At 36.5% G+C, this 22445-nt stretch overlaps 1 protein-coding gene and 1 pseudogene across 1 annotated transcript in view; one reads left to right on the top strand and one right to left on the bottom strand.

The window, feature by feature from the left end:
• FGF14 (fibroblast growth factor 14) overlaps positions 1-22445 on the top strand; it is an 891082-nt gene that overhangs the window by 107248 nt on the left and 761389 nt on the right. The window lies entirely within an intron of this gene.
• Positions 10359-10788, bottom strand: LOC149996257 (NADH dehydrogenase [ubiquinone] 1 alpha subcomplex subunit 5 pseudogene; annotated as a pseudogene).

Below are 22445 nucleotides of genomic sequence, written 5' to 3'. Positions count from 1 at the left end.
AAGATAAAACATCCTATCTAGATGACAAATTTTATCCATTTTTGTCAGGTCATTAAAAGAATTTTGCAGCCACCTGCAAATAATTTGATTTCTGGGAAGTTACATAGTACTTAGCACAATATTTCTATGTCATATGTGTTCAAAATATTTCTGATAAATAAATGAATAGATGGACAGATGATAAATATTGTATACTTATGAAGAACTTCAAACTTTTAAGGTTATTAATGAATCAATTGCAGTATTTCTTGTTTACATTAAAATGTGAGTACAAGATGGAACAGTTGGCCTTCATTGCCTTTAACTTCAGAAGGGAGAATGGAGGGGAAGAGACCATTTGTACCTTGATTTGAGATAATTAAATTTAGTCTTCTTTCTTTATGTTTTTACCCATGATAATGAAGAAGAGCTATTCTTGGGTTATAGATTCTTAGATCACATTTAAAAAAATGAATCCATTCTCTGTCTTCTATCAGATAAAAGAGATTTATAGTGGTGATATGGCCACCTGGACATATTTACTTGAATTCAGAAAATAATTTGGAGTAATTTAAGGGATACTTTACCCTACATCATAAATTGATACAAGAGCTTATATGAAATAGTCATAATTACTAGTTTTGATTTTCAAATGCTTTTATTTTGTTCTGTGCTGGCTCCCCTCCTTTTCTCTCTCCTCTCAAGTAGTCTGAACCTTTGTATCCTTAGCAGATAGTGTCACAAGACAGCCAAATGTGAGGAGCTCTATGTATCATTTTATATCAATGTCAATGTTACTGAATGCAAAGAAATAGGTACTAAAATAATTCATGTAATATTGGAGAACCAGCAATCCATTCCTAGGCTGGCATGCAATTACTTGGCATTTTTAAGCTTTATTTTGATGACAGTGCCTTGAAATGTGAGCAAAGATGCTGGGAAACTAATTGTCCACTTAGTTTTTTTCAATTTGACCTTTCAAAATTTTGCTGTGTTTATCCTAAACTAGGTTGAATTATTGTTCTAGCTCAACATGAGCTGAACAGATCCTTCCCTTCAGGTCCTCCTTCTTTAGGAATAATGGGGATTATTATCTTGAATTTTGTACTATTCATATGCTACTGATGCATAGTTTATCTATTTTAGCCTTTATGGAAATTCTTTTTCAGTTATAATCTCCAGGACCCTGGAACATTCATTTCCTCACATGTATTTTTTAAAATATTTTTTACCCTTTCCCTTTTTATTTTAAAATGTAACATTTATGTAGCATATCAGATTTTTAAATACTTTATAATCATTTTGAGTTGTTGTCATCTCCACCCTATTTCACAATCAATGTGATAAGTACTTTTTCCTCCTGTTAATGATAAGGAAATGGTGCTAAATGACCTGTTCACTATTTACTTACTAAATCATGAATTTGTCTTAAAAGTAATTTACAAGGGCAAGCAAATCATAAGTAGGAGGTCAACATTCTTCTTTTGGTTTTGACTTATTTAAATTAAATTTAGACTACAGAATAATCTTTTACTAATTTTGGCCTGATTATACTGATAGTTTTTTAAATTTATTTTTTGCATTGTGCAGTTTGTGGTTTTAGCATATTAATTGACCTTAAAATATAATCTGACTGACGTCGTTTTAGAGGAGAAATTTGTTTTCTCTAGTTCTTTGCAACTAATATTTTAGTTATTATTCCTGGGCTTCTGAATAATTCTTTATATTTTGCATTTAGTTGTTTAAAACTTGAATTAAGAAAATCGAGTGTGGGGGTAGTCTGGGTGGAGGAGGGTGAAGCAGGAAAATGGAACATCTGTAATAGCACAAGTAATAAACAATTAAAATAAAACAAAAGACTTGAATTCAGAATATTTAGAATAATTGTGATTCATATCACATTTGAGTCCCTTAAATAAAAGAGACAACAGTAGTCCCTCTTTATATCGTGGTTCACTTATCACGGCCTCACTGTATCACAGGATTTTAAAAAATATTATATTTAATTATTTATCACGGATTTTTCACTATATCACGGGATTTTGTGGTACTGTATATGTATGTTGTTAAAGTTACCTAGGTTTAAGAGTGTAGAATAAATGTAAGGTTCCTACCTCATGGGGTGTGTGTGTGTGTGTGTGTCTAGAATGTAATACCCATGATAAGTGAGGGAATATTGTATATCTTAACCTTTCTTCTCAAGAATGCTCAACCAGAAGAACAAGAACTGTTTTGTTTTGTTTTTCTTTGTCTTTAAGCATCACCTGTGTCCATTGGAGCAAGTGCAAAAAAAAAATAATTGGCATTTTAAGTTTATTTAATACATTTTGTTTGTTTATACCAAACATTGTTTATATACAGTCATGGTAAATCAATTAACAGATGAATAAAGACAAAAAGTCTGTACCTTCATTGAGCTTATATTCAGTTTTTGGTGGGGGAGAAGTAGATGAAATAAAAAACAAACATGGGTAGATAAGTATAGTGTACAGTGTTATAGAGAATGGTAGTGTTCTGAAAAAATACAAAGTAGGATAGGTAAGATTAGGAACATTGTGGTAAAGGTGAGGTTGCAAATTTTAAATTTTAAATAATCAGGTTAGGGAGAGAGAAGATGGCAGAGGAGTGAGGGGAGGCTACGCTTTCAGGCTCCCAAGACCTGTCTATAGTTTGGACTAATTGCAGACAGAATATCTCAGTGAGCAGCTGGACACTGGCAGGAGTCGAGCCTTGGCACTGCTGGATTAGAGAAAAACCATCTGGGAACAACCTGTTTAGTGAGGATAGCAGAAGAAAAAGGGACGAGATGGGATTTCTGACGGGAGTGGCTACCCAAGCTGCCACTAGAAGTACACAAAGGCTTTTTGGTGACCACAGGCTTCCCCAGAGAGGAATCAGGAGGAGAGCGGATCTCTGCCTGCTGGCAGAGACAGGACTCGACCAGGTAGCATTGGCGCTGAAAGACAAGAAACAGCATACTGCTGTGCATGTGAGAATGTAATTTTCTTTACGTTTTTCTCCTGTGAACTGTGGAGAGGGGAGGAATGTTTGGGGGTGATAGAACATTCTTGAGGAGTGCAGGTGCAGAGGTGCGCTCGCCCACTCCCGAACCCTCCTCTTGGTTCACGCGGGTGCGCATAAAAAAGTGCCCTCATTCACTGACCCAGGTGCGTGGGGCCGCGCGTGTCCAAGTGCCCCTCGGACACACCCCAACATACATAGGATCAGTGCCCCAATGGGTGCAGGAAGGGCCCACTGCTCATGCAGAAGACCATGCGCAGACACCCTTGGCCACCTACAGTGGGTGCCAGGCCGGACTGCAGACCACTTGCTCAGACTCTGCTGGTGCCCGTCCAGGTGGGTGTGGGAGCAGTGGGCAGCTGCAGTGCGGGAACAGTGGGCGGCAGGAACTCACAGACACTCACTTTCACTGTGCACAAGTGTCCGGGGCCCGGTCCTAAGAGGCGAGAGACCAACTCCTGGAGCGCAGCTCAGCAGGCCTGAGGCTAGCTCTCGGGCCGCTTTGTGGGCACACAGGCGTGTGTGCACAAAAGCGCCTCAGCCGTATCCAATAGGTGCCAAATGCTCACTTCCACTGTGCCCAAGTGTCTGGGGCCCCCACCCTAAGAGGCGAGAAAGCAACTCCTAAAGCGTAGCTTGGCTCGGAAGGCCTGAGACTAGCTCTCGGACCATGTCGCATGAGCAGGGGCGTGTGCGCAAAAGCACCTTGGCCGGCTCCAACAGGAGCCAAAGGAACATGCCATGCCAGCCACCTCAGGTGCACACCGCTGCTGCAAGGAACAGGACCCTCTGGCCCACCTCATTAGACCAGCTGTGGACACAGAAAAGGAAGATGACACACAAAGGCTGAACTAAAACTCAAGACAAAGTGGATAGAGTGACTCTCAATCAGCTAGCCAGAAGGAAGATTCTACCAAAGAGCATCTGAAATATAACCAGACAGCATAAACAAATGACATAAAGGGTACCCCAAGAACATCAGACTCAGGAGATCAAAGAGACTGCACCACTGAAACCCCCAGATCTCCTATAAAGAATCTCATACCACAAAGGTGAAAAGTCAAAGCAGACAAATCCAAATAACAAAAACAAGAAGAATCCAACATGGTAAGACACAGAAACAACCTCCCAATGAAAGGAAAAGAGGAATCCCCAAAAAGAGAGGTAGATGGAATAGACATAGCCCAAATGTCAAAACTATGAATTCAAAACTATGGTGGTGAAGAAGCTTTATATACTCAACAACCTTAAAAACAACTCTGACAGCCTCCAAGGAAGTTACCAACAGCTCCAAGAAAATTACAGGGAACTTGCAGAGAACTACACCAGCATAAAAAAAGACATATAAACTATTAATAAGAACCAGGAAGAAATGAAGAATGCAATCTCTGAACTGAAAAACACAGTAGACTCAGTCAAAAGCAGACTAAACGAAACAGAGGATCGAATTAGTGAGCTATAAGATAATGTAGAAAAAAATTCCCAGACAGTACAACAAATTAAAAAAATATTGAAAAAGTATGAAGAAGATGTAAGGGAATTACAGGATAGCATAAGGAAAAACAATATCAGAATCATTGGAATTAAAGAGGGATCAGAAGCACAAGGAATAGAAAAACTGATATGAGAAATAGTGACAGAAAATTTTCCCAATCAGATGAGAGAAAAAGTTATGCAAGTTCAGGAAGCACAGAGAGTTCTAATGAAGAGGAACCCCCCAAAAACCACTTCAAGGCACATCATAATTAAAATGACAACATTCAAAGACAAAGAGAGAATCCTGAAAGCAGCAAGAGTAAAAAAGCAAATAACATACAAGGGAGCTCTTATAAGGCTATTGACCGATTTCTCAATGGACACACTACAAGCCAGAAGGGATTGGTCAAAAATATTTCAAGCAATGAAAAACAAAGGTCTACAACCAAGAATACTCTACCCAGCAAGGCTCTCATTCAAAATGGAAGGTGAAATAAGGAATTTCTCAGACAAAGAAAGACTAAAAGAATACATCTCCACCAAACCAGCATTGCAAGAGATACTAAAGGGAATGTTCTAAGAAAAAAGAAGAAAAAAAGAGGAGAGGAACAGAGGTACAAAGGGAAATAAATAAATACATGTCAATAATAACTTTAAATGTAAATGGATTAAATGCTCCAATTAAAAGACATAGGGTAACAGAATGGATAAGAAAACAGGACCCTCATATTTGCTGTCTACAAGAAACACACCTCAAAACAAAAGATTTACATAGACTGAAAGTAAAGGGATATAAAAAAATATTTCAAGCAAACAGACCTGAAAAATAAGCTGGGGGTAGCAGTCCTCATATCAGACAAAACGGATTTCAAAGCAAGGGCAATAAAAAGAGACAAAGAAGGACATTTCATAATACTTAAAGGAACAATCCATCGAGAAGATATAACACTGATAAACATATATGCACCCAACATAGGAGCACCCAAATATGTAAAGAAAATGCTAGAAGACCACAAGAAAGATATTAACAACAACACACTCATAGTAGGGGACTTCAACACATCACTATCAACAATAGACAGATCTTTGAAGCAAAGAAACACCAAGGACATATAGGCATTGAACAACACACTAAACCACATGAACTTAACGGATATATATAGAACTTTTCACCCCAAAGATAGACCATATGGTAGAACATAAAACAAGCCTCAACAAATTCAAGAAAATTGAAATCGTATCAAGCATCTTTTCAGACCACAATGCCTTGAAACTAAAAATCAACCTTAGAGAAAAAAAAAACAACCAAAGACTCCCAAACTCATGGAGAATGAATAACATGCTGTTAAATAATAAATGGATTAACAATGACATCAAAGAAGAAATCAAGAAATTTCTAGAAACTAATGATAATGAACACACAACAGCCCAAAAAACCTATGGGACACAGGAAAAGCAGTCCTAAGAGGGAAGTTCATAGCAATACAGGTATATCTGAAAAGGATAGAAGAATCTCAAATAAAAAATCTAACCCTAAAGCTACAAGAACTAGAACAACAACAACAAACAAAGCCTATGGCAAGTAGAAGGAAGGACATCATCAAGATTAGAGAAGAATTAAATAACATAGAGACTAAACAAACAATTCAAAAGATCAACAAAGGTAGGAGCTGGTTCTTTGAAAAAAATAAATAACATTGACAAGCCTCTAGCTAGGCTCATCAAGAAAAAAAGAGAGAAGACCCAAATAAACAAAATCAAAAATGAAAGAGGAGAAATCATGACTGATAACACAGAAATACAAACGATTACATGAAATTACTACAAACAACTGTATGGCAAGGAATTTGACAACCTAGAAAAAGTGGACAAATTTTTAGAAACATATAACCTTCCAAAACTGAATCAAGAAGAAGTAGGAAGTCTCAACAGACCAATAACAAAGAAGGAAATTGAAACAGTAATCAAAAATCTCCCAACACACAAAAGCCCTGGACCGGATGACTTCACAGACAAATTTTACAAAACATTTAGGGAAGAACTAACTCCAACCCTCCTCAAACTATTCCAAAAAATCCAAGAAGATGGAAAAATCCTGAACTCTTTCTATGAAGCCAATATTACCCTAATCCCAAAACCAGGTCAAGACACAACAAAGAAAGAAAACTACAGGCCAATATCACTGATGAACATACATGCTAAAGTCCTCAACAAAATTTTGGCAAACAGGATCCAGCAGTACATCAAAAAGATCATACACCATGATCAAGTGGGATTCATCCCAAGGATGCAAGGATGGTTTAATATTTGCAAATCAATAAATATAATACATCACCTAAACAAAATGAAAGACAAAAATCACATGATCATATCAATAGATGCAGAAAAAGCATTTGATAAAGTACAACACACATTTATGATGAAAACACTCAGCAAAATAGGAATAGAGGGAGCATACCTTAACATAATTAAGGCTATATATGAGAAGCCTGAAGCCAACATCATACTCAATGGACAAAAACTGAAAGCATTCCACTTGAAATCAAGAACAAGACAAGGATGTCCACTCTCTCCACTTCTATTCAACATAGTGTTGGAAGTCCTAGCCACAGCAACCAGACAAGAAAAAGAAATATAGGGCATCCAAGTAGGGAAATAAGAAGTAAAACTATCATCATATACAGATGACATGATAGTATACCTAGAAAACCCTAAAAACTTCACTAAAAGAATACTCGATATAATAATTGAATTTGACAAAATAGCAGGGTACAAAATAAATATACAGAAATCTAAGACATTTCTGTACATCAACAACAAAATACCAGAGACAGAGACAAAAACAAAAATACCATTTACTATAACAACAAGAAAAATAAAGTACCTAGGAGTAAACTTAACCAAAGAGATAAAAGACCTGTACTCTGAAAATTACATAACATTGAAGAAAGAAATTAAGGAAGATACAAATAAATGGAAGCAAATACCATATTCTTGGATGGGAAGAATCAACATCATCAAAATGGCCATACTACCCAAAGCAATTTACAGATTCAATGCAATCCCTATTAAAATACCGATGACATATTTCACAGACCTACAACAAATACTTCAAAAATTCATATGGAACCAAAGAAGACCCTGAATAGCAAAAGCAATCTTGAGAAAGAAGAACACAACAGGAGGAATCACAATACCAGACATCAATCAATGCTACAAAGCCACTGTGATCAAAACAGTCTGGTACTGGCATAAGAGCAGATATATAGATCAGTGGAACAGAATAGAGAGCCCAGAAATAAACCCAGGTCTTTATGGTCAACTAATATTTGATAAAGGAGGAAGGAACATAAAATGGAGTGAGAAGAGCCTCGTTAACAAATGGTGCTGAGAGAACTGGACAGGGACGTGCAAAAAAATGAAACTAGACCACCAACTTACACCACACGTGAGAATAATCTCAAGATGGATCAAAGATTAAATGTAAGCCATGACACCATAAAAGTCCTAAAGGAAAACATAGGCTGGAAAATTTCAGATATCCCACATAACAATATCTTCATGGATACATCTCCTGAGGCAAGAGAAACAAAAGAAAAAAATAAACAAATGGGACTACATCAAATTAAAGAGTTTCTTTTCAGCAAAAGAAAACATCAGGAATATGAAAAGGAAACCAACCATATGAGAAAACATATTTGCCCATGACTTCATAGACAGGGGACTGGTCTCCAAAATACATAAAGAGCTTATATGACTCAACATCAAGAAAACAAACAACCCAATTAAAAAATGGACAAAGGACCTGAACAAACACTTCTCTGAAGAAGACATACAGAAGATCCATAGACACATGAAAAAATGCTCAACATCATTAGCCATCAGAATGATGCAAATAAAATCACAAAGATATACCACTTTACACCAGTCAGAATGGCCATCATCAATAAATCAACAAACAACAAGTGCTGGCGAGGATGTGGAGAAATGGGAACTCTACTGCACTGTTGGTGGGAATGTAGACTGGTGCAACTGCTATGGAAAACAGTATGGAATTACCTCAAAAAACTAAAAATGGAACTGCCTTTTGAACCAGCGATTCCACTCCTAGGATTATACCCGAAAAATCCTAAAACCCTAATTCAAAAGAACTTATGCACCCCTATGTTCATTGCAGCACTGTTGACAATAGCTAAGTGCTGGAAACAGCCTAAGTGCCCACCTGTAGATGAGTGGATCAAAAAACGGTGGTACATTTACACAATGAAATACTATGTAGCAGAAAGAAAGAAGGAACTCCTGCCCTTAGTAACAAAATGGATGGAACTAGAGAGAATTATGCTTAGTGAAAGAAGCCAGGCAAAGAAAGAAAAATACAATATGATATCACCTAATACAGGAAACTAAAGAACAATATAAACAAACGAACTAAATAGGACAAAGAGCAGAATAGCAGTCAATAGGGGGGAAGGGGGAGGGAGAGAAGGGGGATTAGTAAGGGAAGGGTCTAGTCAAGGAAAGTGTATAAATGACTCATGGACATGGACAATGGGGAGGGATATAATTGTGGGAGAAGGGGTAGGCTGTGTAGGGGAGAGCAATGGGGGAAAAATGGGACAACTGTAATTGAAAAACCAAAAAATAAATAAATAAATAAATAAATGAATAAATAAGTTATGGTAGGTCTCTTCAAGGGGGAGAGTACATTAACCATGATGCTATTTGGAAAATAGAATCCCAGGCAGCAGCAACAGCCTGAGTATCTCATTGAACATTTATACAATACCAGGGCTACCTGAATGGCTGAGTTATGTGAACAAGAGAAGTGTGATGGAAACAAGATCATCAAGAAATGTTCAGCAAAGGGAAAAAATATGTCTGGGAATGGCCCAAAGTGGTATTGTAAAGAATGTTGATACTGTTTCTTGGCACAATAAGAGAAAAATAATTTCATAGTAATATTTTTCTAAATTTTTTTTCTGTTGATAACCTTGATTTGATTAAATGTTAATCTGCTCCTGTTCAAAATTTTTGGAAAATTATTTCCAGCTCTGATTAAAAATCAGTATATATTTTTTCATCTTTCCCTTGCATCTTTCATTTCTTGTTTCTGTAGGGTGATATTTGAGAGCTGTTTCTGGAAATCTGGCCCTATCATTTCATTTTTTTTTTTCACCTGAAAAGTAATTTTATTTTTGTTTAACCTTCAACTTGTCAGTCACTTCTTTCCTTGAATAGCTTTATCTCATTTGATACCAGGTACACTCATATTGGAAACTTAGTAAAAACTACTTAGTGATTCTACTTAGAAGTTATAACCATACAACTAAGATGTTTTGAATAAAAGCCTATCCATATGCCAGATAAACTTTAGGAACTCTTATTATCTCTTCTTTTACAGAAACTCTCTATCCTGATGTAGTGTGATTAAGGACCAGAAAGCTAACTTCCTTAAATGAGACAAAATTTTAAGTTTCCCAGCTACCACTGTAAATAAGAAATCTTTCTTTCAGATACAAAATCAATTTCCTCAACTGTACAATTAATTGTAATTTAATGGTTTTTACTCTTACTACTTCACTTCAAACAATGACCTATGCATTTGTTTAAGCAATAAGTTTATGATTTCTTCATAATAAAAAAACAATCAAATGTGTTAGAGACACTACTAAAAATATTTTACCTATCAAATATATGGCCTGTGCATTGAAATTTTTCCAATTTATTTTCAAATCTTTTAGAACCTGTTTTAAAAAATATCGTATTTGAAATAATTTGAATGAATGCTTTCACAAAAACTGATGTTCCTATTACCATAATCATCAGTTTTAACAATTCTCCTAAATATGCTCTCCATCATTTTTCTTGATTTTAGATTTCAATAATATGGAAATATTTTTGATATAACAGAACATTTAATTACATCAGTTTCCCTTCAACACACAACTCATTTGATGACAATTATATTGGCCATTTCCATTGGTTGGCAGGAGGCTCATCCACTAAAGGCTCCCATGGTTTCCATCGTACCATTTTTCTCGGCAGACTTAGTTCATTTTCAGCCTGACGAATCACCTCTTCTATTTGGCCACCCTGAAGTTGGTCTTCTAATTTTTTAACATATGGTTCCGCTTTAACCATATCCAACTTCTCATTTGTAATCTGCTCTGTGTACTTTCTATATGCTGCATTTTTAGGGATTTCCTCAAGAACATCAAGAATTTTTGTGTACAATATTCTTAACCTCTCGTGCGGACTCTCATATACAGCCAACCCCACAAGGCCAGTAGTCTTCTTTAGCAAGCCCGCCATGATAGCCCCTATCATTTCTTGTTGGGTTCCTTTTATTCCATTTGACCATTTTCTCTTTGATATACTTTGATTTCAAAGATATACATATATGTATATAAATATGACTGCTGTTTATATGTGTTTATGTGTGTGTTTATGATATAGCAGATTGAGAATTGCAGTAGACTTTAAAATTTTTTTGAGAACAGAAAAAACAAATATCAATTAATTGTCAGCAGACAATATGGTAGAGTGAGAGAAGATGGTGGGTTTTAAGGAGTTATATAAATGTGTTAATATTTGTAATGTGCTTACAGAACACAGAATTTCTCACATAAAAGTAATATCTATCTTTAAAAGAGGAAAAAGGAGCTGTGAATGGGTAAGACAGTTTACCTCATCTAACCTCAGTTTTCTCTCTTGTAAGACAGGGTTCATAACTATTTTACCCAGTTGTTTTAAAGATTAGATATCATGTGTTTGAGTATCTTGCATGTTGTCTAGTGCCTTGTAATAATAAAAATAATAATCCTATTAATTGACATGTTTATTGAATGACTGCTCTGTTTCAGCCACTTTGCATTCATGGCTTGATCTCATCCTTGCAAGAACCACTGGCATGAAAGCTCCACAAAGGAATAAATCTCATCTGTATTGTATATCTGGTATAGAGGATAGTGCTTGGCATATATTAGATACTGAATACATGTTTTGAATAAATGATAGATGAGGAAACTGAGGTTTGATCAGATTACATAAGTGATATGTAAATTAATCCAAGGGGACATTGAGTAAATGGTGGAGCCAGAATTTGAACCTGGGCAGGCTGACACCAGAGTCCTAGTAGCTCTTAATCATGATGCCCGCAGGTTCTTATGAGTGTTGTGTGACAGAGGCAGAGAGCTCTCCCTTTCTATTCTTTTAAGTTCACAGCTTGTCCTTACCACTTTTATCTTATAGTAAAGACATGTATTAGGTACACTGAATTTTATAGCTATTATTATTGTCCTTAGTGTAAAATAATTATTATGTCTCTCTCTGTTTCTCTCTTTTCTCCATAACACATGCCAAAGATAAATATGGTAATACCTCCAAATATGCATGTGTTCACATACAAAAACAGAGTCACAGAACACAAACAGGCTGCACAGTAGGGTCCTTTGAAGATTCATATGTTATATAAATCTTTTAATAGCAGTTCAGTAGTAGTTTGAAGGCTCAGGGAAATGATCTAGATTAAATTTGTTTCCATTAGTTGTATGTTACAAATGGAAGAGTTGCAAATGAATCTCAAAACCTCAATTTAAATGCCCCACAGTTAAGACATTTCATTGATACTATGAAGTTAATTTTACTACAAACTTTTATTTAATGATTGACAAGATGTCAGTTATTGTAGGTCATATGTCTTTTTCAATGCTCAAAGGTTAAAAAAATCAAGGAGAAACTCATAAGACCTTAATGCTTATATTCACAAAGGAGCCCGTAACGTTTTTTTAAAAGAAAAGAATTTTTCATCTGGATTACTCTACAAAATAATAGGATTTCACTTTGATTCTGAGATAGGTTTTTGTCCTTGGGAATATCATATCAATTTTTGAATGGTTAAACTAGCTTTTTATGTATTTATTTGTAGATAACTTATGAAGATTATGAAAAGACTCTTTAATGGTATTCAATTAGCTTACTTCATCAATAGTAAAGACAAGGAACAGAATAAAAAGGGCAGTTTAATAAGCCATAGAAAACACAAACCTATAAATCCTTTATAACTACATATCATCCTTCTTTCATTTGAAGAGGCACAATTCTTGGCATTCTTAGAGAAAGCTGAGAATGATGCAGATTTAAAGGACTCAAACTGACATGTAGCTATTTTTCTCAGTATTCCTTACCTACTGGAATGGGTCATATGCTGACGCAATATTAACAATAATTTATAAATTGACCTTGGAGCAACTTTTTAAACCTTACACTTGGGTGAAAAAAAAAAGGAAAAAATTCACTGGAGTCAATGCTAACTAAATTTATGTTATAGTGCTTTATTTCTCCCTTATGCTCTTTGCCAGTTTAAGAAATGCTGACATAAAGATCAATTTGTGAGAAAAGCAGGAAGATGTCAAACTAGTATATTTTGCTAACTTTTATTTTGTTTTATTTTTAATATCACATGTTGAATTTTTTTTAGTTTGAAAATAAATTAGGAAGAGGTAGGGATTGGAAAGAAAGGTAAAGGATGTATATTTATTTCTTTAGTAAGTATGTGGGATTAGAACACATTATAATGCCTGTTTTAGGAATAATTTTATGAAAGTTTTAGTATGGAACAACAAACATATTAATCTTCTGGAATTACAAAAGTTCCATGTGGGCTCTTGTTTAACATTATTTTTGCTAAGTTAATAATGACAATTTACCTAAAAGAAATCATGTAGGGGGCAGGGAAGGAGATACAGTATTTTGGATAATCGTTTTAAAGAATATGTGCATCTCGAGTCCAATTTGATAGTCACTGAAGTACTCCATGTTATAAATGCCCATGGCTCACCACTATTAAAATCATGGCATTTATGTGATCTGCAAAGCCTTATGGATACATTAGATATTGGCATTATGATGGACAGGTCTAATAGGTTTTTCCCAATCATAATAAATATGTTCCTGTACTGCATGCCACTGTATATTTTATTGATTTCTTCTATTACCATGATGAGGCCTCAGTTTTGGTAAGAAAGTGTGTTTCTGGCAATTAAAGTTTAAGTTTGTTAAAATTGTAAGTATTAAGCCACTTACTTAACTGCTCAAATAGTTTATAGCAATACACTGAGCATCTTGGCATAACATTTAGAAAGCAGTATGTAGGTGTGTTTAGACAAGTAATGATTGAGCTCTTCCTAGAAGACATATCTCCATCCTGTTAGCTTTTCATTCTAGTTAATGCTGGAAAGGCGAGTGCTTGGTGAGCCACCCTATGTTCTAGTGGTCAGGTGTCTCTCTCAGATCCTGGTGTTTCTGGGCTCAACCTGTCTGGCTCAGACAACCCTAGCTGGATGCATTGAGAAATTTGGTCTGTTCCTGGGGCAGTTTGGGTTGAATTTTTTTTCCCTAAAAATTTAAAGTCACTTTGAATCTTTGGGTTTGAAGATAATTAAAATGTAAGGTGAGGAGGAGGAGGGGATGTTAATTTGAACCAATTAATAAGGATGAACCATGATTTTTTAATTAGTTATGGAATCGCAAACTACTGGAATACTGCTTGTAATTAAGCATATGTGGAATCTAATTTTGTTGTATTTAATATGCTCTGCCCAAAGTTAGAAAACACAGACTTCCAATCAAAATTAGTGAAATATAAGCACATTTTGGCAGTAGTCTAAATGTTCAGTTATCTTCATCTATCATAATCTCATATGCACACATACACTTGAAAAATAAAGTATAGAAAATTTTTATCAAAATTTTTTTATTAACTAGCATTTCAAGTTTCACTAGTAATTAAAAATTATTACAATGATCCTGGGAGATATTACATTTCAAATTCATATTTATAAGTTGAAAAATTATATTCTGTGTAGATATATTGTTAATACATAGTTTTTGCCTTATGATTTCTTAAAAATTTTTAATTATTACATAGTAACTGCAAATTAACCAAAATATTATACCATCTAATTTTTGTGTACTATGAGCTGCCATTTATCCATACTTTGGAAATTAAAATAGTCCATATAACTTGAATTTTAAGCTATCTATCTATCTATCTTTATTCATATTCAATAGTCAATAGGAGTCTACTTAATCTTCTTATTAACACTGAATCAAGGAATAGTAGAGCTATAAATTTCAATTTAGTCATTTTACTGATGAAAAAAATGAGACCCATAGCAGTGAAGGAGTTTTCCCCAGTCAGGGAGCAGTTTAGCAGTTAAGGAGAGACTTTCCTCTGGCCACCTGACTTGAACATTCCTCTCCAGCCTGTCAAGCTGAAATAAAAAATTTTAACACTTTGGCCTAAAGTTTCTCTGTGATTGAACTGTGTCAACTACCCATGTTATGAATTGAGGCCATATTTGATAAAGGCTATTTAGAGTACAGCAATACTTGTTCTATAGGGGCTCTTTTAAATGTAGTTAGCTAAGAATTTGGTGGAAGGTGCAAAGGGAAAAGGTAATGAGCTCTTATTCCCTAAGGGGTTCATAATAAACATATATCATGGCTTCATCATATGTCACATTGCTATTTTCCAGATTTCAGCATCATTCAAGGAGACATAATTATGTTGGTGTGGGGCATGTATGTGAGTAAATAGAGGTTGGTCAGCATTTCTCCTTGTGCTCCCAGGTTTGTCTTTGCCAGTTCTCTTTCAAAAGAGCACATGCTCCAAGTAGGAATACTGCATTGACTCCAACTTCTACTTTAAAAAAAGTTTTTATTGATTTCTAGAGAGAGAGCAACAAATTGTAATTTCTCTCTTTCTCTTTCACTCCCTCTCTCCTTCCTCTCTCTCTTATCAAGGTTCCTAAGGCTGGAAGATGGGCCCTTCTGGGACCATATTCCAAGATTTTCTCTTTTGCATTAAGAGCCAGTGTGGTCCTGAGAGATGTGACTGATGGCGTCTGACACCTGAGCAGAGAGGAGGACATGCTCCTCAGTCCAAGCATGCAATTTACAACCTTTGCCAGCTATGATTAGACATGTAATTGGGCATCTAAATTTGGTCTACCATTTGCATATGTAATTAATTGTAATATAGCTATTTTTTCTCTGGTTTTCTTTTCCTAGAAATCAAATTACTGAGAGACTCTTATCTGACATTAAAATTTTTTTTTATAAGTACATATGACATTTTGAAGGATAATATTAACTGCTATTTATAGCACTCTAACATCAAATTCAGAGCCTTCTGCTATGATCAGACAACTGAGTGCCTCAGTTTTTCAGGAAACAGTCTCAGAAATTTTTTCACAGCAGCAGCTTTTTTCTTCAGTAGTGTTGTGTTCAACAGTGTTCATAAAACCACATCACCCCAAACTAGATACTTCTTTATCACCTCAAACCAGATTACTAATCCTGAGTGAATACATGCATGTCTTCATTTATTTAGCATACATGTATTGCTCTGTGCTTATGCTCTGTGTGCCAGGCCCTGTTTTAGGTAACTCACAAGTAGTGGTAAATATCTTTGTTTTTACGAGTTGAACACTAACCCCCAGTATCTCCGACTGTGAACGTTATGTGGAAATAGGGTTGTTACAGATGTAATTGAGATGAAGCCATAATGCAGTAGGGTAGGCCCTTAATTCAATATGACTGGTATCCTTATACAAAGGTGGCATTTGCACAGAGACATGCACACAAGGAGAATGCCATATAAAGATGAAGGTAGAGATTGGGGTGCTGCTTCTACAAGCCAAAGAGTGCAAAAAATGACCAGTAAGCCACCAGAAGCTGGGGAGAGGCATGCAATGGGTTTCCTTCATAACCCACCAAAGGAATCAACCCTGCTGACATATTAATCTTGGACTTCTGGCTTCTAGAACTGTCCATCAATTTCAGTTGATTAAGTCCACTAATTTATGGTACTTTGTTGCAGCAACCCTAGCAAACTAATATAGCTGGCACCCTCTGCTCCTGGCAGCTCATACAGTATCCAAGGAACTCCCTCTGTGGATAAAGTCCAAATTGAATTTTTGACACTTCCAGGAGTTTAAAACCCCTTCTCAGATCTGCTCCTCTGCCCACCTTCTTCACTCAGTGCATTGAATGGCCTACAGGACTCCCCAGGTGTTTATCTTCTCAGCCCTCAAGGTGACTTGGAAAAACCTAGAGTTGCTGGAGCCTCAGGCTTCCTTAAGTTCCTGACAATGCCAAATACTATTATCAATTTTTATGTAAGGTATGATGAAACATAGAGGTAAAACAGTCTAAGCATCCAAAAATAAAAAGTAAAGTGTGTTTGGGGTCAGTTTTGATTTCCAAGAATCTAGGGTGAAGGCCAAGGCACATTGTAATGTTAGATTTTGCCATTGCAGGGATTTACAATCTTGCAGTTGTTGTAGGAAGCTAAATTGGTGATGGGAGGGTATATCTGAGTTGAGGAAAGGTACTGTAAATAGGACATTTTATTGAAAGGACCTTGAAGGAACAAAGCAATGGTTTTTCTTGGTCAAACTGGAATTTGGAACCTGGCTGCAACCTAGACTAAATGTGGGAGTGGGACTAGAATTCATATACTGGGCAGAGGGTCAGTCAGGCAAGTAGTGGAATTGGGTGGAAGGCATATGGGGTGGGATGCTCCCTCCTCAGTAGTAAATGATGGAAACGTGCTGCCTGGCAGGAAAGTCATCTTCAGCTCTCAAGCTTCCTGTGCTTGTTAAAGCTTTCTAGGCACATTGAGATTTCAATTTGGCATTTTGTGAAGTATGTAGAAGAACTGAAGGTTTAGAAACCAGCACATCTCAAAACTATAAAGTAAGGAAGAAAATCATTCACATGGAGGACAAATGCATCCCTACTAGAGGCAGGTATACTGACACTAGTGAGGTGTCCTTTCTATATACTATATGTCTGAAAAGTCAACTTAATTAATGAGTGTGTAATGACCCACAAAAACAATTTAAAGCAGCCAGCTGACCTAAAGAAGTGTAATACTGTGGACCCACTTCACACAGGTGAGGTACCTTCCACATCTCAGTGTTATTGATAATTGTAATGATTACTCTTGAAAGATGATTACATTATTTTTACTATAATCTTTCAGATATCTCAGAACTTATGTGATTAGTCTTATTACAAAATAGCTAAAGTTAAAAATATTCTGAATCTGAAAAAGGCTTACTTGAGGTTTTTGAACAAATCATCAAGTTCTTTAATATAATGGCTGAAAAATAGAATGGGAGCATTTATAATATTTTACACACACAGGTGAGAGCTACTTCAGGCGATATGGAAACATTGTGTTTAATTTCTTCCCTGCGTTTCTCCACATTGCAATGTGTTTAAGTTCATGGTAAACCTGCATGGTACATGGCACTATCTTTTGGATGCTCAGTCCTTGATGTGTTTGTGGCAGTCTCCTCTCTTCCATCAAGAAAACCTAGTGGAATGCAAGTGATAGTAGTGATGTTGTAGAGGTCATTTTGAATCTGCCTTAATTTATTAAAAATACATCACCGAGACAACTTCCGGCCAAGATGGAGGCCTAGACTGACATGCTCCATCTACCTCCACAACTAAGAAGGGATACAACTACCACAAAACCAGAAATAACCATAAGTTCCAGAAAATAAAGTTACATGGAAGTCCAACATATGAACTTATAAAGAAGTGGTGCTCATCCAGATGGGTAAGAGGGACGAAGCTGGGGCAGAGAGGTCAAGCCATGCTGGTGGCAGCAGCTGTGGTGATGGTGGCAGGATGGTGGTAAGCACAGACACCTGTATTTAAGGGGAGGCAAGAAGCACCTGAGGATCACCCCCAGGTACAGACCAAACCCATCAGCTTGCGAGTCCAATGCCAGGAAAGGCAGACCCCCATTGCCTTGGACTGTGAGGGCCAGAGGATGTGGGGATGTAGGAGGAGGCTCCCGGTCTCTCAGCAGAGAGTGAATGGCAGGAATCCGTCTTGGACCCCTGTCCCCACACAAAATGCCACAGTGTGGTGAGAAGGGTCTCCCTGTTGTGACGAGTGCATGGGGCTCCACCCCCTATAGCATAAGAGGTGTGACAGCCCCACCCAGGAAGCAAAGGTAAACACAAAACTGTCAGGATGGCACAGATCATGATAGAGATCCCAGTGGCACAGCTGACCAGACAACAAATATCTAATCTAATGGCTCAGAAGATAAGAAATCTCTCTGAGGCACAGTTCAGAGCTTTGGTTATACAAATGCTTACAGACCTAACAGCAGATATTAAACAAGATGGGGAAGGAATAAAGGCTAGTCCTGCTGAAATTAATGAAAACACATATGAAACTAGTGGTGAGGGAAAGAAAACCAAGGATCAAATCAACAAATCAAAACATAGAAAAGGAACAATCAATGATTGCAGAAAAAGGAAACGAAAAATAAGGAAAACGAGGAGAGGCTCAGAAAGCTTTGGGACAGCTATACACAGGCCAACATCTGAATCATAGGGTTGCCAGAAGGTGAAGAAGAAGAACTAGAAACTGAAAAATTATGTGAAAAAATAATGAACCAGAACTTCTCTAATTCAGGGAAGGAAATAGACTTACAGGTCCGGAAAGCACAGAGAGTTCCAAAAAAACTGGACCCAGGCAGAACCACACCAAGACACATCATAGTCAAAATGTCAAAACTTAAGGATAAAGAGATAATCTTAAAAGCAGCAAGAGAGAAGAAGAGAATTACATACAAAGGGATCCCCAATATGGCTATCAGCTGATTTTTCAACAGAAACTCTTCAGGCAAGAAGGGACTGGCAAGAAATATTCAAAGTAATGAAAAACAAAAACCTACAACCATTATTACTCTATCCAGCTAAGCTGTCATTCAGAATAGAAGGGCAAAGAAAGTGCTTCCAGAACAAAGTAAAACTGAAGGAGTTCATCAGATCCAAACCACTGTTATGAAATGTTAAAGGGACTTGTTTAGGAGAAAGAGGATCAAAACTATAAACATTAAAATGAGAACTATATCACAACAACCAACAACAGAAGTTAGGGAATTGAAACAGAGGCAAACTAAGTAGGCAACGAGAATGGGAAAAGAATTATAAGTATAGGGAACATTTTGGGGGGAGAAGTCAGTGGGGAGGGAGAAGGGGGGAAAGGGATGGAGATGGTACAGGAATTAAGAAGCATAGTAGGAGTGGGTGGAGTAGATAGGAAGATGTTGAGAAGAACTATGTGCACAACCAATGGGCATGAACTAAGGGTGAGGGACAACTGGAGGGAGGGATTTCACTGGGTGTACAGGAACAAAGGGAAAAGAAATTGGGACAACTGTAACAGCATAATCAATAAAGTATATCTTTAAAAAAAGTCCCATGTGCCATGCGAGCTGTTGTCATGAAGCATTACATATTAGAGAGAAATGGCATATTCTCTGAGTTGTCAATAAGAGGGAGTATTGCTTGTACAATAATAGAAAATCTATCTTGAGTTAAAATAAACTAGCTATATTACAGTTTGCCTGACATGGTGAGCCTACAAGTTGAAGTTATCAACATCTCCACTTGTATATCATCAGGTTTTACTCAAATGAAACTGTCTCTCTTTCCAAAGACTTTCCAAAACATGTGTTATTTACAAAAACCAAGCAGTCCATATCCTATACCAACCACTTACTATTAATTTTTTCTGAGTATGTTCTCAATATTGCCATATACATTTTCTGAAATGAAGAGGCCATGTCCTTAACTCATTACAGTATAGATGATTTCGACCAACCAAACATATCTTGAATGTCTCCATTTCCCAGATACTGTACTAAGATCAAGGCTCCAACAATTAATAAGAAACTGTTCCTTCCCTGAGAGAATTGGCAGCCTTGTTTAATTATCCCAGTAACTCACAAAGCAATTATTCATAGTAAATACTCAAGAAATAGTTGGTAAATTATTGATCATGCAAGTAAATAAATGCTGACCACTATTTCAAAAGTATTTATATAACAAAGTTACTTCTTTCATTCTGCAAGTTTGTAAAAAAAAAAAAAATGTTCTCTAGTATATTGACTCTTAGGGATTACCTATAAGACTCTGAAACCAAGCACTTGTCCACACATTCCAGGATGTTTTGGTGTTTTTCAATATGACAGTATGTTTTGTTGATTCATTTCTATTAGTTTTAGCTGCAAAATTATTCATATATAACATATACATATAAATATCATTATGTAACATATAATACCAAACAATGCACATACATGCATACACATACAAACATATACAGTCAGCCTTCCTTATCCATGGGGGATATATTCAAAAACCCCTAGTGAATGCCTGAAACCACAAATAGTACCAAACCCTTTATATACTCCTTTTTTGTTGTTGTTGAGGTCTGTTCAGAAAAAGTCCAGCCATTGCTAATACAAGGAAAACAGTTTGCACAACATGATGTGACTTGGCAGCCAAGGAGATTGGACTGGAATGCACTTGTGTGAACAATGACAACTTCACTGTACAGTAATTGGGGGTGGTAGATGCCATTGAGTATATGTGCTGTGCGGCCGTCATATTCAAATGACTGAGAAAGTTTAACAATGGCTCTACATCAAATTTTGTTTTAAGCTTTAGCATTCCTCCATGGAAACTATTTGGATGATTCAAAAGGCCACTGCTATAGGCAACTGGTGATTGGCAGCTTCACCATGACTATATGCCCACTCATGCATCATATCTCATGCAGTTTTTTTGTAAAATGTAAAATCACCCAGGGACTCATCCTTGCTACAGCCCAGGTTTGGTGCCCTGCAACTTCTGGCTTTTCCCTAAACTAAAATCACCTTTGAAAGGGAAGAGATTTCAGATAATTGATGAGATTCAGGAAAATACAATGGGGCAGCTTATGGTTATTCAGAGAACTGTGTGAGGTCCCAAGACGCCTACTTTGAGGGGGACTGAGGCGTCATTGTCCTCTGTTCAGTGTTTCTGGTGTCTTGTATCTTTTCCAATAGTTGTCTCTATTTTTCATATTACATGGCTGGATACCTTCTGGACAGGCCTCATATTCCTATATACACATACCTATGGTAAAGTTTAATTTATAAGTTAGGCAGAGTAAGAGATCAGTAATAATAACTAATATATAATAAAAGTTACATGAATATGGTCTTTCTCAAAATATTTTATTGCACTATACTCACTTTTTCACTTAAAGGAAAGACTTTATGGCTTCTCTTTGGCATATGCAAATTGCCATCATCACTACTCTTGTGCTTAGGGTCATTATTAAGTAAAATAAAGGTTATGTGATTCTGCTACAGTTGAGCTGATAACTAAGATGGCTACTAAGTGAATAATGGGTGGGTAGCATCTACAGAGTGAACACGTAGGACAAAAGTATGATTCACATCCCTGGCTAAATAGAGAGGGACAGCTCAGATTTCATCGTACTTCTCAGAACAATGTGCAATTTAAAACATATGAATTGTTTATTTGTGGAATTTTCCATTTAATATTTTCAAACAGTGGTTGACCAAGGATAACCAAAACTATGGAAGGGGAAACCATAAGTAAGGGGGGACTACTTACATACATACATATAAGTGTACATACTTATGTTAAAGAAATCAGTGGTAAAGAGAGAATATCATAACACCTGCTATTTTCCTCCTTTAAAATTTTTTTACAAACTTTCAATATCTTTAAAAAAATACACAGATTACTCTAAAAGTCAGTTGCACATATCTAGGCATAGGCAACCACATTTCCAGTGTGCCTTCCAGCCTGCATCCTGCCTAAGCAGAGAAGGCTAGTCTTATTTCAAGTTCACGAACTGTCACAGCCATCAATCCTCCCTTGTAAGCAGAATCTGTAACATTTCAGCACCCTTTTTGCAGGTCTGTTTTACTTGACTTAGCTCCCTGAGAGGTGGCACTGTGAACCATTGAATTTTAAATGTCCAATACTTAAGCACCATCCAGATCAGATCCCACCCATACAACAAAGCAAATGCAATGGCTTTGGTTGGTTTATTAAATTAAATTATTAAAT

The sequence above is a fragment of the Furipterus horrens genome, unplaced genomic scaffold, assembly GCF_987537825.1.
Source record: "Furipterus horrens unplaced genomic scaffold, mFurHor1.1.pri manual_scaffold_12, whole genome shotgun sequence".
Taxonomy (NCBI): Eukaryota; Metazoa; Chordata; class Mammalia; order Chiroptera; family Furipteridae; genus Furipterus; species Furipterus horrens.
Note: the sequence above shows the minus strand (reverse complement) of the source record. Positions and strands in the feature narration are given on the sequence as shown.